Source organism: Solanum stenotomum, chromosome 4, assembly GCF_019186545.1.
Source record: "Solanum stenotomum isolate F172 chromosome 4, ASM1918654v1, whole genome shotgun sequence".
Lineage (NCBI taxonomy): Eukaryota > Viridiplantae > Streptophyta > Magnoliopsida > Solanales > Solanaceae > Solanum > Solanum stenotomum.
This window is the reverse complement of record NC_064285.1, coordinates 54,139,788-54,158,134: the sequence shown is the minus strand read 5'-3', so window position 1 is coordinate 54,158,134 and position 18,347 is coordinate 54,139,788.

The window sequence follows — 18,347 nt, the reverse complement described above, 5'->3', positions numbered from 1 at the left end:
AGTTATGCTCTAAACTGATGTTAAAGTATTGATTTGTAGCATTAAAGGCTAAGGAGCAAGGCAAGGATACTACCAGGCAAAAAGGAACAAAAAAGCTGAAGAAGTTGAAGTAAGGCGATCCTAGTGATCACCAAGACCACTCGTCGAACCGCCGAGTAGTTCTTTAGCTCGCCCAAAGTTTCAGCGTGCCAGCCCTAGAGAAGAACCAATTTGGTGACAGGAATGGGCAGTCGGTGGATCACCGAACTACTCCGCGACAACAACTTTGATCGCCTAAATTTATAGAACTCTGAGGACTGATGGCTAATGCAAATTTGCGATGGATGGGAGCGAAGGGAAGATCACCGACCTGGTTGGTGAGGCGTGACTTACTCCGCCAAATTGCCCTGAAGGCCAAAAATTTGGACACTATAAATTGAAATTCAAAATGAAGAGTGAGGAGTTCTGATCCCCAAGTTTGATAGTTTGAGTTTTCTTTTGAGTTTTTGAAATTCCATTGTAGACTTTGAGGATTTTGAAGCTTAAATTTGAGGATTTGTAAGTGGGGTTTTGAACGTAATCATTTCGGAGCATTGTAAAGACTAGGAGACTTTTACCTAGCTCATGGCTAATCTAGTTGGTAATTATTTTTATTTTTTTATAATGCTTAGCTAAAACCCCAATTCTTGGGGTGTGATCATGAGATTATTTGCTGAATTAGCTTATGGGTATTGTTATTTACTAATTTAAATGTTTAATTGAAGTGGGTTTAGTCGATAGCTATGTTTTAATCTACGAATTGTAGTTGAAAATGCAATTCTAACTTACAGTTCTAGGCTTGCTTGATAAAGAGGTTTTAGAATCAAAGCTTTCGATTAATGATTGTAGTTATTGAGTTGATATGGGTTTAGCTCGAAAGAATAAATCGTAAACTCGATTCTACCTATCTAGCTCGAGAGAGTAGATGAATTAAGGTTTTGGGCTGTTTATATTGATATGCTTGTTGAGGTTCGAGAGAACTCACTTGAATCGTAGTAGTTGTTCGAGAGAAAGCTATTATACTTATAGTCTAGCCTACCCAATGAGATTTAGCAATTCGTTATTAATTTCAATTACACATATAGTGAAATTAGCCTATAATCGATTACATTCCGAGAATTCCTCTCTATATTATTGTTTCCCTTGTTCTCGTTTGTGTTTTAGCTGATAATTGACAATCCAAACCCCCTATCTGACATTCGTTGTCAACCTCTTAGATTTGTTTATATGTTTTCGATAATTTCTATTCCTATAACCAATTAGACCACATTTGCAACTTCATAACTGAATTCGAACATAGTACCACTCCCTGTGGGTTCGACCCTAACTCTTTGTTGGGTTTTTATACTAGATAACGATCGTCTACACCTTGAATCGAAAAAGGTGTAATCTGAGCGTTAATCTAAATGGCGCCGCTGCCGAGGAGCGGTGTTGTTTAGAATTCTATTATCAAAGTTTAAATTGTGTTATTTTTGTGTTATAGTTGAATCGACTCATTTTGTTGGTTGTGTTTCTGTTTGAACAGAAGAAGAAATGAGCGTTAATGGGAGCCAAATTGACCACTAAGACGATTTAGGGAATTTGAACGATGTTAACGACCCTATCCAATTGGGTGGTGTTGGAGCTATACGTCTACCTCCTGTTGAGGGGAACTGTAGCTACCTTTTCGGAAGGATACTACCACTTAAAGAAGAAATCTAATTTAATACTTGCGACATTTAAAAGAGATTAATGAAGGCATATTGATTATAATCTAGTAGAGAAATTAGGTTCATATAAAAAAATGGTTAAGGATGTGCACTCTGCCTATTTAAACATTTATTTGTGTCAAATTGAAACCACATAGAATCTTAACTTATGGCGGAAAAATCCTTCCAAGATAATCTAAGCAAATAACTTACGAGATTTTCATGCATATATTATCCTCACACTTAAAAATGATATAAAAAGAATATTACCAACTTTCGAGTACCAAAATTAGCCGGTTCATGCTTCACACAAACATTCAAAAGAAATAGTAAATTTATTATATTACAAGACTTTGGTTTACACACCCAAAAAAGAACAAAACATATATCCATATTTATATTACAACCCCTGGTGACATAATCAAATTAGCCCTCAAAATTTCTTGTGAATATACACATAGATCATGTACAAGTCCCAGGGTTTATACAAAATATAGCTGCCTATATGCAAATGTGATCTTCCTTACGGCTCTCAAAATCTCCATCTCCAATGGCCAGCTTCATGCATCCTCTCGAACATTCCCTATGATAGAAATAACTATCGCTAAGCATATAGCTTAGTGGTGTCAAAACTATAGGTTCAGAGCCCTCAGATTCACCAAGCTACCTTTCTCAAGTCATGGGCATCACAATTGAAACATAATTAATAAATCAAGTAAACAAAATATAAAGAGTATCAAGTTCGATATTTCAAGATCCAAATGTCAAGAACGCTCATAGCACCATTTTCCAAGAGATTCAATAACAAGGCTCGCCCAATATATACATCATGTCGTCACACCAGGAATAAACAGGTATCAAGAAGGGCCAACGTCCTGTATGAAGAAGGGTCAAGCCCAATAATCAAGAGAACCAAAAACCATATTAAAAATGGCTTTCTAGTTCGTACTTAAAATGGAAAACTTCCAATCTTAAGACGGACTAAAAATCCAGAGTCAAGATGGCAAATGATCCAAATCAAGAGGCATGCCAATCGTGACAAAGTCACAACCACAAGAAGGACAAGGTCCCAACNTACTTAAAATGGACAACTTCCAATCTTAAGACGGACTAAAAATCCAGAGTCAAGATGGCAAATGATCCGAATCAAGAGGCATGCCAATCGTGACAAAGTCACAACCACAAGAAGGACAAGGTCCCAACAAGAGTGCCAGGTGATCAAACAATCCGTACAGGTGGGTGAGTTACACAAGTTTCCTTAATGTCTTAAAGGATACCAACACGACAATGCAAGGTGACAAGAGGTAACCAAGGTACCAAAATAAACTTTCAGATATACGAGCAGGTAAAAAGAGTGCAAGTACAAGTTTATACACAAACCTCAGTTCTTTAGCACATAAATAGTCCAACACAAGTTCAAGAGTTCAAACCATAGACCAACTAGCGTATCAAGGTCTTCAACTTGTACACGACTATATACAATCAAAGAGAAGTGTGTGTCTCGAATTCCAGCCTGATTTTGAAGAACAACTGACTAGATAATGCTCTAAGGTTCTTAGACTTCAGGTGAAACGAATTTCAGTAGAGGAGGTGTGAAAATATAGTCTCAATAGTGAAACTTATCACATGTACAACTGTCACTAAAAGGTGGCATCCCAAATAAAAGTGTGCTGCCCAAAATGCATACATATATACGTATTTGTATATCCCTCAACTTGATTTCAAGTTATACATAATTTTAATTATAATATTACGTAAATATTCCAATACAATCCCTTAAATTATGATCACAATTTAGGTTAAGCAAATTTGCAAATATCACAAAATTTCAAGTTCCCAAAATGAGAATAAAACATATTGTAGTAATTAAGCAATAGTAAATCGACATGCGACTCTTGGTTAGTATTTCGGGGTGTTACAACTCTCTCCCCCTTAAAGAAATTTCGTCTTGAAATTTACCCTACACTAGTCCCAGAACAAGTGCGGATATTGGGTCTTCATGCTTTCTTCTCTCTCCCAGGTAGCTTATTTTCCAGAATGGTTCCTCCAAAGTACCTTTAATAAGGGGATTCTCTTGTTCCTAAGTTGCTTTACTTCTCGAGCTTAAGTTAGGATAGGTTCTTCATTATACGTCAAGTCAGGATTAACCTTAATAGATTCAACTGGAAGAACATGAGATGAATCAGAACGATATCTTCTGAGCATAGAAACATGGAAGATATTGTGGAGCTTGTCTAACTCCGGTGGCAAAGCTAATTTATATGCAACTGGTCCTACCCTTTCAAGTATCTCATAAGGTCCGATAAATCGGGGACTAAGTTTTTCTTTTTGGTCAAATCTTATAATCTTTTTCCATGGAGACACCTTTAAGAATACTTTATCTCCAACTTGATATTCAATGTCACGCCTTTTAAGATCAGCGTACAAATTTTGTCTATCCGAAGAAATCTTTAGACGGTCCTTGATAATTTTTACCTTGTCCTCTGTTTGTTTCACAATTTCAGGACCAATAAGCTTTCTTTCACCAACTTCACTCCAACAAAGAGGGGTCCGACATTTCCTTCTATACAAGGCTTCATAGGGAGGCATTCTAATACTCGATTGGTAACTGTTATTGTAAACAAATTCTATCAAAGCCAAGTGTTTGTCCCAACTACCCTCAAACTCCATAATGCAAGCTCGAAGCATATCCTCTAAAATTTGTATCACTCTTTTCGATAGGCCGACTGTCTGAGGATGGAACGAAGTGCTAAATTTCAACTTAGTACCCAAAGCTTCCTGCAAGCTGCCCCAAAATCTAGATGTAAACATTGTGTTTTGGTCAGATACAATAGACACAAGATCCCATGTAGTCTTACAATCTCATTAATGTACAATTCGGCTAAACGGTCAAGTGAGCAATCCATCATAATTGCTAAGAAGTGAGCACTCTTGGTTAGCTTGTCCACTATAACCCATATTGCATCATGATTTCTTCGAGTGCGAGGAAGTCCAGAAACAAAGTCCATAGTTATTCTCTCCCATTTCCATTCTGGCATCGACAAGGGCTGTAGTAAACCAACTGGTACCTGATGTTCTGCCTTTACTTGTTGACAAACTAAACATTTTGAAATGAACTCCATAATGTCTCTCTTCATACCATTCACCAATAATGTTCTTCGATAGTCTGGTACATCTTTGTACCTCCAGGATGCATTGCATATGGTGAAGTATGTGCTTCATTTAATATTTCTCTCCTCAATTTTTCATCATTAGGGATGCATAATCTATTTTGATAAAATAAGACACCATTCTTTGTTAATGTAAAATCAAGCTTTTCCCCATTTTGCACTTCTCTGGTCAATTTTACAAGTTTCTCATCTAACTTTTGTGCTCTTTTCACCTGTTCAAGTAATATTGGCTTTACTTGCAAATTAGCAATAACTGAAGCATTTGAATCAAGTGTGAAACAAACATTCATGACTCTTAACTCAAGGAGCAAGGGCAAAGAACTCAAAGAAATGCTTGCAAAGGATTTTCGACTTAAGGCATCTGCAACCACATTAGTGTTACCTGGATGATGATCAATCGTGCAGTCATAATCCTTGATGTGTTCAAGTCATCTATGTTGTCTTAGGTTTAGCTCCTTCTGAGTACCCAAGTACTTTAAGCTCTTGTGATCAGTGAATATATGACATTTCTCTCCATACAAATAATGCCGCCATATTTTTAAAACAAACACTATAGGAGCAAGTTCAGGATCATGAGTAGGATAATTCAATTCATGCGGTTTTAATTTTTGAGAGGCATAAGAAATTACCTTCCCTTCTTGCATCAAAACGCATCCTAGACCTTTGTGAGAAGCATCACTGTATACTGCATATTCTTTCCCTTCAATTGGTAGAGTAAGTATAAGCACTTAAGTAAACAAGGATTTGAGAGTTTCAAAGCTCTCTTGGCATTTGTCATCCCAAATAAACTTTACTTCTTTCTGCAAGAGCTTAGTCAAAGGGGAGACGATAATGGAAAAGCCTTTCACAAATCTTCTGTAGTATCCTGCTAAGCCCAATAAACTTCTTACCTCAGTTGGACTTTTGGGAGGTCTCCATTCAACAACTGCTTGTATCTTACTAAGATCCACCTTCACACCTTCGGTTGATACAACATGTCCCAGAAAAGCTACTTCATCTAGCCAAAATTCACACTTGGACAATTTAGCATAAAGTTTTTTCTCCTTCAAAATTTTTAAAACAATCCGAAGGTGTTTATGATGGTCTTCACTACTTCTGGAAAATATTAAAATATTATCTATAAAGACCACCACAAACATATCAAGATAAGGATTGAATACATGATTCATTAGATACATGAATACCGCAGGAGCATTTGTCAATCCAAACGGCATCACCAAAAATTCATAATGGCCATACCGAGTTCTAAAAGCAGTTTTAGGGACATCTTTCTCTCTAACACGCAATTGATGATATCCAGACCTTAAATCAATATTTGAGAATACTTTAGCACCCTTAAGTTGGTCAAACAAATCATCAATCCTTGGTAGTGGATATTTATTCTTGATTATTATTTTGTTCAATTGTCTATAGTCAATACAAAGCCTAAGAGTACCATCTTTCTTCTTGACGAATAAAATAGGGGCTCCCCAAGGAGAAACACTAGGTCGAATAAAACCTTTGTCAAGAAGTTCTTGCAATTGAAATTTTAGTTCTCTTCTGCCGGAGCCATTCTATAAGGAGTGATAGAAATAGGGGTAGATCCAGGAATAGGTAGATCCAGGAATAAGCTCGATTGGAAATTCAACCTCTCTTTCCGGGGGCAACTCAGGAAGATTTTCTTGGAAGACTTCTGGGAAATCACATACATCAGGTATGTCCTTGATACAAGGTCTCTCCAACTGTGTATCAACTATGTGAGCAAGGTATGCCCCTCAACCTTGGCGCATCAGCTTTCTTGCCAAGGCTGCAGAAATAATACTAGATGTCAATGATCTTTCACGTTGTACATTGATGTGTGAAAATGTAGGATTTTAAAAAGTCACATGCTTAGACCTACAATCTACCACTGAATGATATTGCCAATCCATCCTGCTAATAACGTCAAAATCCTTGAAGGGCATTTTAATCAAATCAGCATGGAAGACTAGGTTTTGAATCAAGAAGGGACAATCTTGGTAAACTCGATTACACACAACTTGATAACCCAAAGGACTTTCAACCAGCACATCATAATTAAGTCTCACAGATTTCACGTTTTCAGGAAGAACAAGTGATGAAAAAAGATAGGAATGTGTAGAACCAAGATCAAATAATGTAAACACACATAAGCCAAACAAGTAAAATTTACCGACAACCACGTCTTGTCCATCTTGATCATCCCTCTGTCTCATAGCATAAGCGCGTACAGTAGTCCTTGGTCCACTAGCTTTATTAGCTTCACTTGCACCTGCTGCTTGGGTTATTTTTAGGTCTTGCACCTCTATTAGTTTGAGGAGGATTAATAGAAGGTTTATGAACTGAGCCTTCAGTTCTCAAGGAAGGAGCATTATTAGGATTAGGACAATCCTTCACTTTATGATCAAATCTCCCACAATTGAAACATGCACCAGAAGCTCTCCTGTAAGTACCATAACGATTCTTTCCACATTGTGGACAAGTGGGAACGCGAGGCTTGCCTTGGCCATAATTTGGAGTGCTAGTTGTAGAAAATTCTGATTTATTTTACTTTTGTTGAGGTGACCTGTTAACACTACCTGCCTTAGAATCATCAAACCTTCCCCTTTTGGATGGACCTCCAAAATCTGGTCTAGGCTTTGAAAATTTGTTTTCATTTCTACTACCTTCTTCTTTATAAAGTCGTTCCCAAGTAAAAGCAGTAGACACTAACTTACAAAAGTTCTCATGTTGCAGGATCGCCACATTCTTCCTAATGGAATCATTTAAACCATCTTCAAATTTCATGCACTTGTCTTTTTCCTCTTTAATAATACCTCCAGCATAACGAGAGAGCCTTAGAAACTTCTGTTGGTACTCAGCAATAGACATGCCTCATTGCCTTAGATTCAAAAACTCCTTTTTCTTTACATCACAATAAGCAGGTGGGACATACTTCATACAAAATTCCATAAGAAAATCATCCTAAGTAAGAACAGGAGGTTTTACCTTGGCATTCGAAACACTTACCCACCAATCATAAGCATCCTTATGTAATAGAGAAATAGAATACTTAAATTTGGCAACAGAACACTCCAACTGCTTAAATACCTTCTCCATGCGCTTCAGCCATTGTTCAGCATCCGTGGGATCAACAGTGCTTTCAAACCCACCTATTTTCCTCATTTTCTCAAAGTTAATCCCGTTGGGATCATGCATCGATTCATCCATGTGGTGGAAGAATTCAACCATTTGTTGAAAATGAGGATTCATGGCTTGAGTACCATGACTCATGTGAAGAGGTGGACTAGCTCTTACACCCTGATGGTTTCCCACTCCAGACCCACTAGTGTGGGGAACATATTGTTTCGAGAAATGTTCTCCAACTCCTTCCAGTGCATGAGGTTGGGAAACCAAGGTACCCAAACCTTCATGAGCAGCTTCCATAGGTCTGTTAGAAGAAGAGGCCATAACTTAATTCCTTCAAAAGGGAAGATTACATTGCATTAGGGACATGTACTTGATGCATATGCACTCTACAAATGATAAATATATTATAAACCATGTAAGTGAAAAAATAATCTAAATAGAACCTTTTTGAAAGCGAACAAGTAATTCACAACAAAAGTCCTAGAACCACAAACCCAGACTCTAATACCAACACTTGTAGCGACTATTTCGGAAGGATACCACCACTTAAAGAAGAAATCTAATTTAATACTTGTGACATTTAAAAGAGATTAACGAAGGCATATTGAGTATAATCTAGTGGAGAAATTAGGTTCATATAAAAAAATGGTTAAGGATGTGCACCCTGCACATTTAAACATTTATTTGTGAAAGATTAAAACAGTGTAGAATCTTAACTTATGGCGGAAAAACCCTTCCAAGATAATCTAAGCAAATAACTTACGAGATTTTCATGCATATATTATCCTCACACATAAAAATGATATTAAAAGAATATTATCAACTTCCGAGTACCAAAATTAGCCGGTTCATGCTTCACACAAACATTCAAAAGAAATAGTAAATTTATTATATTACAAGACTTTGGTTTACACACCCAAAAAGAACAAAACATATAGCCATACTTATATTACAACCCCTGGTGACATAATCAAATTAGCCCTTAAAATTTCATGTGAATATACAACACATAGATCATGTACAAGTCCCAAGGTTTATACAAAATATAACTGCCTATATGCAAATGCGATCTTCCTTAAGGATCTCAAAATCTCCATCTCCAATGGCCAACTTCATGCATCCTCTCGAACATTCCCTACGATAGAAATAACTATCGCTAAGCATATAGTTTAGTGGTGTAAAAACTATAGGTTCGGAGCCCTCAAATTCACCAAGCTACCTTTCTCAAGTCATGGGCAGCACAATTGAAACATAATAAATAAATCAGGTAAACAAAATATAAAGAGTATCAAGTTCGATATTTAAAGATCCAAATGTCAAGAACACTCATAGCACCATTTTCCAAGAGATTCAATAACAAGGCTCGCTCAATAAATACATCATGTCATCAAGATGGCAAATGATCCGAATCAAGAGGCACGCCAATAGTGATAAAGTTATAGCCACAAGAAGGACAAGGTCCCAACAAGAGTGCCAGGTGATCAAACCATCCGAACAAGTGGGCGAGTTACACAAGTGTCCTTAATGTTTTAAAGGATACCAACATAACAATGCAAGGTGACAAGAGGTAACCAAGGTACCAAAATAAACTTTTAGATATACGAGCAGGTAAAAAGAGTGCAAGTACAAGTTTATACACAAACCTCAGTTCTTTAGCACATAAATAGTCCAACACAAGTTCAAGAGTTCAAACCGTAGACCAACCAGTGTATCAAGGTTTTCAACTTGTACACGAGTATGTACAACCAAAGAGAAGTGTGTGTCTCAAATTCCAGCCAAAAGGACCAAGTTTTTTCTCTTGTGATTTTTAAAAACAACTGATTAGATAATGTTCTAAGGTTTTAAGACTTCAAGTGAACCGAATTTCACTAGAGGANTACACACCCAAAAAGAACAAAACATATAGCCATACTTATATCACAACCCCTGGTGACATAATCAAATTAGCCCTTAAAATTTCATGTGAATATACAACACATAGATCATGTACAAGTCCCAAGGTTTATACAAAATATAGCTGCCTATATGCAAATGCGATCTTCCTTAAGGATCTCAAAATCTTCATCTCCAATGGCCAACTTCATGCATCCTCTGAACATTCCCTACGATAGAAATAACTATCGCTAAGCATATAGTTTAGTGGTGTAAAAACTATAGGTTCGGAGCCCTCAAATTCACCAAGCTACCTTTCTCAAGTCATGGGCAGCACAATTGAAACATAATAAATAAATCAGGTAAACAAAATATAAAGAGTATCAAGTTCGATATTTAAAGATCCAAATGTCAAGAACACTCATAGCACCATTTTCCAAGAGATTCAATAACAAGGCTCGCTCAATAAATACATCATGTCGTCAAGATGGCAAATGATCCGAATCAAGAGGCACGCCAATAGTGACAAAGTTATAGCCACAAGAAGGACAAGGTCCCAACAAGAGTGCCAGGTGATCAAACCATCCGAACAAGTGGGCGAGTTACACAAGTGTCCTTAATGTTTTAAAGGATACCAACATAACAATGCAAGGTGACAAGAGGTAACCAAGGTACCAAAACAAACTTTTAGATATACGAGCAGGTAAAAAGAGTGCAAGTACAAGTTTATACACAAACCTCAGTTCTTTAGCACATAAATAGTCCAACACAAGTTCAAGAGTTCAAACCGTAGACCAACCAGTGTATCAAGGTTTTCAACTTGTACACGAGTATGTACAACCAAAGAGAAGTGTGTGTCTCAAATTCCAGCCAAAAGGACCAAGTTTTTTCTCTTGTGATTTTTAAAAACAACTGATTAGATAATGTTCTAAGGTTTTAAGACTTCAAGTGAACCGAATTTCACTAGAGGAAGTGTGAAATATAGTCTCAAAAGTGAAACTTATCACATGTACAACTGTCACTAGAAGGTGGCTGCCCAAATAAAAGTGTGTTGCCCAAAATGCATACATATATACCTATATGTATATCCCTCACCTCCATTTCAAGTTATACATAATTATAATTAGAATATTATGTAAATACCCCAATACAATCCCTTAAATTATGATCACAATTTATGTTAATCAAGTTTGCAAATATCACAAAATTTCAAGTTCCCAAAATGAGAATAAAACTTATGGTAATAATTAAGCAATGGTAAATCAACATGCTACTCTTGGTTAGTATTTTGGGGTGTTATAGGAACACTGTATTTCATGTCACTAGCACAATGCTTCAACTCTTACAAATGAAAGGATTGTATGGAGGGCGGCTCATGAGGATCCAAATGAGCACATTCAGAATTTTGTCGACGTTTGTGGATCATTCTCGTTCAAAAATATCTCTCAAGAATCAGTCTGTCTTCAATTATTTCCATTTTCTTTGATGGGAGAAGCTACCAAATGGCTAGATGATCTCTCGAGGTATTCTATTACTACTTGGGATGAACTCACCGTAAATTTTTATGTGAGATACTTTCCCCTATAAAAATGATGACGTTAAGGGATAGTATTCAAGGTTTCAAATGCTTGGAAGGTGAACCAACCCACGAGACGTGGCTGAGGTTTCAGAAGCCGTTACTTTAATGTCCAACTCATGGACTTCCCAACAACGTCTTGTTATAATACTTTTATAGGAGTCTTGACTCGGTGAACAAAGGGGTTACTGATCAACTTGTTCCTGGAGGTATAATACAACTACCTTATGAGGTCACATCTTAAATCCTTGATGCCATAACCAAGATTAACAGAGCATGGCACACTCGTGAGGACCAATTGTCTCCTCTCACCTTTAGGATGACAAAAGAGCAGATCAAGAATGACAAGAGAGAGACCAACATATGGCCAAAATGATGACCCAACTCGATATATTGTCAAAAAATGTGTTAGGTAGTGGGTTGAAGAGTGTGAATGCTGTAGGTATTAGGGGATGAAACCCCGATGAGGCACACTTTGAGGCATTGTATAATTAGGAAGTGAACTTCCTTGCAAATCAAGGAGGCGGTTTTCGTTCAAACTATCCAAGGCCGGGTGGAAATCTGAGTTGGAATAGAGATAATGGATGGAAAGATCGTGATAGAGAATGGCGTGATCGTAACGCTACTTGGAAGGAAATGGATGGTGACAAGAAAATATACGTCCTACCCCATGAGCGTCAAAAGCCTAAGGAGCCAAGGGATGACTCGGAGATGTTCGTACAGAAGACATACTTGCACACATTCTCAATAAGGTAGAAGGGTCGGACAAGGTTTTGAAAGAAATGAAAGAGGACGACTCTACACTTAATCAGACGGTCACCTCACATTCAGTGTAAATCAAGAAATTGGAAATGAAAATAGATCAAATTTCATCTCATTTGAATCCAAGGCCAAAAAGGGGTCTACCAAATGATACTTTGGCCAATCCGAAGAATGACCTTTGAAAGCGTATCCACGTCGTGCCACGACGCTAAATGAGAGGCTTCTTGGGAGGCAACCCAATGTTTGTTGCTTTGGTTTCTGTTGTTTGAATAATGGGTGTTGAATGTGCAGATTAAGAAGTCAAAATTTTGGGAAAAATTACAACTAAGCGAGCAAAAAGTCCAATCGGTGACTCGCCGAATAGGTCGGTGAGTCCGACTTGGACCGCCGTTGGAACCACCTGGTTTGCTGGAGGTTCTATAAAACTCGATGGGCTGAAGTAACACTCGGCGCATTGCCGAGTGGGTCAGTGAGCCCGACTTACTTCGCTGACTGGCGTGCGAACTGAAAGGATTTAAAAGGCCAAACGATTTAAACTTCAAAAATCTTTCAGTTTCTCACTTTTTCAACTTCCACACTTTCACTCTGATATTAAATTGTTTGTTCTTTTGTATTTTTACTCTCGTTTTGTTTGGGATCTTTGCTCGGGATTGATTTTGGAATTACTTTGCCACCTAGCTTTACAAATTTCGGCACAAAAGGTTGGTTTTTCGAACCCCGAACTTAATTGTTGGTTGAAATCAAATGCTTGTGATACTTTGTTATTGATATTTGTGGGTTTTGTTGCTTTGATCATCGTGTGATTGATGGTTTGCCCGTCTTTGAATGAATTCGTAATTAATTGGTTGTAAAATGGTTAGTTCCCGTGTCTATAACTAATTAAATTGTTGGGTTGTGTTGTGAATGTCGTGGGTCTAGTGGGTGAAGTCTGAGTAACCCCAAATTATGCTAATTGTCAAAAACTGTTCGATGATAGAGCAGTTGACGTCATTCGTAAGGACAAAAGACGTCAATTGGCCAATTTTGGCCAAATCGGGGGAAGTCTGAGTACCTCGAGGGCATGGGTCTTATGGATCTAGTGTTAATTTCATGTTTTTGGTGTTTAATTTTTTTCTCGTAGGCTGAGCTTTATTTGGCGAGTTGGGTCGGGCTCGCTTAGTGGTTTGGCGGTTTGCCTAAGTCCCCCTAGATCACCCTTTATTTCTTCTTTTCAAGGCTTTAAGTGCTGTAACTTTCGACGATATGTCTGTGCTCTCTGAGTTCTCTCGACGACTTGCCAAAAGCCCCTTCTGATCGCCCTTCTGCACCCCTTTTTCTTGAAATTGTTCTATAAATTTTGAGGAGCTACTTGTAGTTCGCCAAAAGGTGTTATCTATCTACCGAATGGCCATGGAAATCGCCGACCAACTTTTAGTTTTGGCAATTTTTGTACTGTAACTTTCAGCGAGCCTGATTTGGCTCGCCGATCGATTTGGTGAGTCTTCCAGCATTTTTCATTTTTGATATTTTTCTTAAGGCTATCTAATGTTTACCTCATGGTTCTTGAAGGTATGGCTAGACCCAAAGTTGCTCGTAGAGATATGCCACCCCAAAAGCGGGCACACAAAGTTATAATCAATGAAGAAACGACTACTTCCCGGGCTAAGGCTACAAAATAACCTCCAAAGGGAGGTAAAGGCAAGGGCAAGGGGCTCGTGGTTGTGACACCTGAGGATGTAAGCTCAGATAGTTAGGGGTTTTACGAGACACACCTCACCACCTCTGATAGTGAGGGTGACTCGCAGAATGATTCTCTTGCTTCCATATTTGAGTTGGAGGATGACCAGTTGTTATAGCCAAGGAGAGCGAAGCTACGCTCCAAATCGATGAATGACCCGTCTAGGATCCCAGTGCCTCTAACACCTACCCCTCGAGCTTCAGCTCCAGCTCCTCCTCCAACACAGACAGTGGTGCAGGCACCACATGTTCAGGGTCCTGCTCCCCGATCACTCAATCGACTAAAGACCGAGGGTTTGAGGACTATCTTAGAGGAGAAGAGATTGTCTACCGACGGTGTGGTGGAAAGACATCTAGAGGTGTGGAACACTATTAATTTCCACAAGTTTGAGATATTTACCAAATCCTGGGGCCCCTACATTTCCACGTGGGTTCTAGAGTTCTATTCGGCTTACGGAGACTTGGTGCCAAAGGTGAAGAAGAAGGCCAATTCCTTCAAACCGGTGGACTTTGTGATGGTTCGTGGCAAGAAAGTTAAATACCGCTGCTCATACATCAATGAGGTACTAGAATGCTCCTTGAATATTATCAATAATTACATCGGTTTGGTCCAAAAGAAGACTTTGGAGGACCTCAAGGGTTGGCTGGCACCCTTTCCCTCTGAAGTCACCACAAAGTGGATAGAGGCAGGTGCCCCGATAAAGAAGAAGGACCTGAATGTTGCTGCCAGATACTGGTTTGGGTTCATCAGTAGCACCATTATGCCGTCCCAGAATGAGTCCATCCTCAAACATCTGAAGGCAGCATGTCTAGGTTCCATCATTGGTCACCAGAAGCTGAATTTAGGGTTGATAATTGACCACGAGATGGCCATGAGGGCAAGCAGCGCCAAACTTCTCTCCCATTTCCGGTGTTGATCATCGAGTTGTGTAGACAGTCCCGTGTTTCAAGAGACGAGAAGACGGATGTGGAGGTGACACCCACCTCTTCTACTAACATCCAGTGTATCGAGGCTGAGTACATGCGAGATGAGGCTGATAGGAGGAGGGCAGCACCGATGGATACATCCTCAGAGGCCGTTGTTGATATGTTGCCTACAAAGACAGTTATGCCTCCTCAGGGCAGTGAGCCCTCAGGTATATATGGACCTTCTACTTCTGAGATTCCGAGTACTTCTACTGCATCCCCTGCCACTAGATCTTCTGCTGCTGCTGCTTCTGCCTCCCGACCCCTTATCACCCAGGTGATGTTTTACAAGGCCCAATCTGCTGATGTGCGTGCCTCCCGGTAGTGGCCGCTATTCGTGGGATGATAGAGCGGGATATTGATGCTGCTTTAGCACCCATTAGGACTGAGATTGATGGCCACAAGTTGGCCTTGGATTGTGAGAAGGGCCAGAGAGCTACAAATGCTGTGACGGCCTTGAAGGTCGACATTGTTGGGCTACATAGAGATGTGGATGAGTTGAAGTTCACTGCTTTATCCATGTTTTTTGGTACTGTGGAGATCCTTAGGATGCCGAGTGCTGAGGTTTCGGCCAGTTCTGAGATTCCTTCGGCTAATATGACCAGAGATGAGATTAGAGCCGATGATGCTTATGCCGAGTTTGATGCAGAGACAAATGAGGAGCAACTAGATGTTACTGTTGTGGCTGTCTATGATGAGTTGGCGGACCAAGAGGGATCCATCGTGCATACAACTATGCAGGCCTCTTTGAGGGATGTTTCTATAGTGGGCTCCAGTGGAGCCAAGGATGCTGAGATACTGGGCACTGATGCCCAGACAGAGGGAGTTGCGGATATGCAGACTTCACCCCAGGCCTAGACTGGCATGATAATTTTCTTTGCCTCTTTTTTTGTTCACTCTTTAGACTATTTTTGTTTTATTTGCATTTGAGGACAACTGCGTATTTTGTTGGTGGGGTGAGGTATTTCCATACCTACCTCTTGTGGGCTGTTTTTGTGAACACTGGCTTATTTTTATTTGTAGTTTTGTGAATATTGGAGCTTATTGGGTTATATATATCTTGGTTGTTGGATTGTGGTGTTGATAAATTGTGGTCCATTGTTTTGATATGAAAATGGTGTTGAAATAGTTTTGAACTAAGTTAAAAATTTTTGCCACCTCTTTTGTGTGTAATTGTGGCTGTTCTTGTGCAAATTTGAGTGTCGGTTGTGGTCAATATCGATGACTTCAATAGTGCTCTTAATTGAACAAAATGAATGTGCGGCTACGATGAGGCAAACTAAGTTACATAGACAATATGTGAACTTTTAGCATCTTGTTGTGACTAGCGGATTGTCAATTAAGTCTCTTGCGATGAACATTGTACGCTAGCTAGAAAGAGTGGAGTCTTTTTTGATAATTGTATCAATGGCTTGTGTGGTGAGGTTGTCTTGAACATTGTTTTTGATGACACCTAGTATTTGCCTCGTTGATCCGATTGATTGAGTGAAGCAAGCAATTGAAGTGATCCTAGACAAAAGTTTTGAAGATTGAACCAAATTGACAATATACCTCTTTGTGGACAACCTTATGAGAAGTGTGAACCTTGCTTGGCACCTTTTGAGCCTATCCTTTTCTTTGGAACAATCTTGAACAACTTTGACCTCTTTATCCCATCACCCATAACCTTCATGAAGTGTTGGTTCGTTTTAATAGCCAACTTAGGCCAAAAGCTTAAGCTGGGGGGTGTGGTGAAAAAGAAGGAAAGTCAAGAAGTGTGAAAAATTTCCCCTTTGATGGATTGTTTTGAAAAAGATGAAACCCATCCATGTAAAAAAAAGAGAAAAAGAAGAAAGAAAAGAAAGAGACTGAAAAAGAGAAAAAGTTGTGAAATAAAGTATGTGGACATAGTAAAAGAAATGGGGTATCCGGTGATTCATGTTTAGTTGAATAATGGGGTGGATTATGATCATGTTTGAATGTGAAAGAGAAGGAAAAAAGTGATTTTCAGGCCATACTTCATGAATGTAGAAGCCACTAAGCCTAAATGACGATACATTTACACTCAACCCCATTACAAGCCTTAAAAAAACCCTTGTGATCTTGAGTGAGCTGAAACGAATGTTGATTGGAAAATAAGGGCAAACCTATGGGTGGGGTCATGCATGTGTTCATCTTTGTGAGTGTGAGAGTTGTATGTGATTCCGGGACCTTAAATTGTTGAGAAATTTTGTGTGAATATGGAATCATCTTTGTTGTGAGGGAATTTGAATACCTTTGTTGAGCTTGAGCTTGCATTTGAAGCAAGCATTGTGAGATTTAGTACACTTGATAATGGTGAGTCACAATTTGAAACTTTAAGTGCACAATTGATCATTGTATCTATAGTTTGAACCTTTTTGGTGTGCATTTATGTTGAGTCTTAAACATCACTGTTTGTAGACATCCTTGTTGAACTGATTGATCTTGAGTTTTACTTGATGACAAGCAAAAGTTTAAGTTGGGGTGTTGATGAGTCCGAGATTTCGACTCATTTAAGGCTTTATTTTGATAGTATAAGTGTCCTCAAATGCCTAATTTATGCTATAAACTGATGTTAAAGTGTTGATTTGCAGCATTGAAGGCTAAGGAGCAAGGCAAGGACACTACCACGAAAAAAGGAACGGAAATGCTGAAGAAGTTGAAGGAAGGTGATCCTGGTGATCGCCAAGACCACTCGACGAACCACCGATTTGGCGACAAGAATGGGCAGTCGACGGATCGCCAAACGACTCCGCAATAACAACTTTGATTGCCTAAGTTTACAGAACTCTGAGGACTGATAGCCAATGCAAATTGGCGATGGATGGGAGTGAAGGGCGGATCGCCGACCCGGTTGGCGAGGCGCGAATTACTCCGCCAAATGGCCCTGAAGGCCAAAAAGCTGGACACTATAAATTGAAATTTAAAATGAAGAGTGAGAAGTTCTGATTCCCAAGTTTGAGAGTTTGAGTTTTCTTTGAGTTTTTGAGTTTTCATTGTATACTTTGAGGATTTGAAGCTTAAATTTGAGGATTTGTAAGTGGGTTTTTGAATAGAGTCATTTTGGAGCATTGTAAAGACTTGGAGAGTTTTACCCAGCTCATGGCTAATCTAGTTGGTAATTGTTTTTATCTTTTTATAATGCTTATCTAAAATCCCAATTCTTGGGGTGTGATCATGTGATTATTGGCTGAATTAGCTTATGGGTATTGTTATTTAGTGATTTAAATGCTTAATTGAAGTGGGTTTAGTCGATAGCTTTGTTTTAATCTATGAATTGTAGTTGCAAATGGAATTCTAACTTAGAATTCTAGGCTTGCTTGAGAAAAAGGTTTTAGAATCAAAGCTTTTGATTAATGATTGTAGTTATTGGGTTGATATGGGTTTAGCTTGAAAGAGTAAATCCTAAACTCAATTCTACCTATCTAGCTCGAGAGAGTGGATGACTTAAGG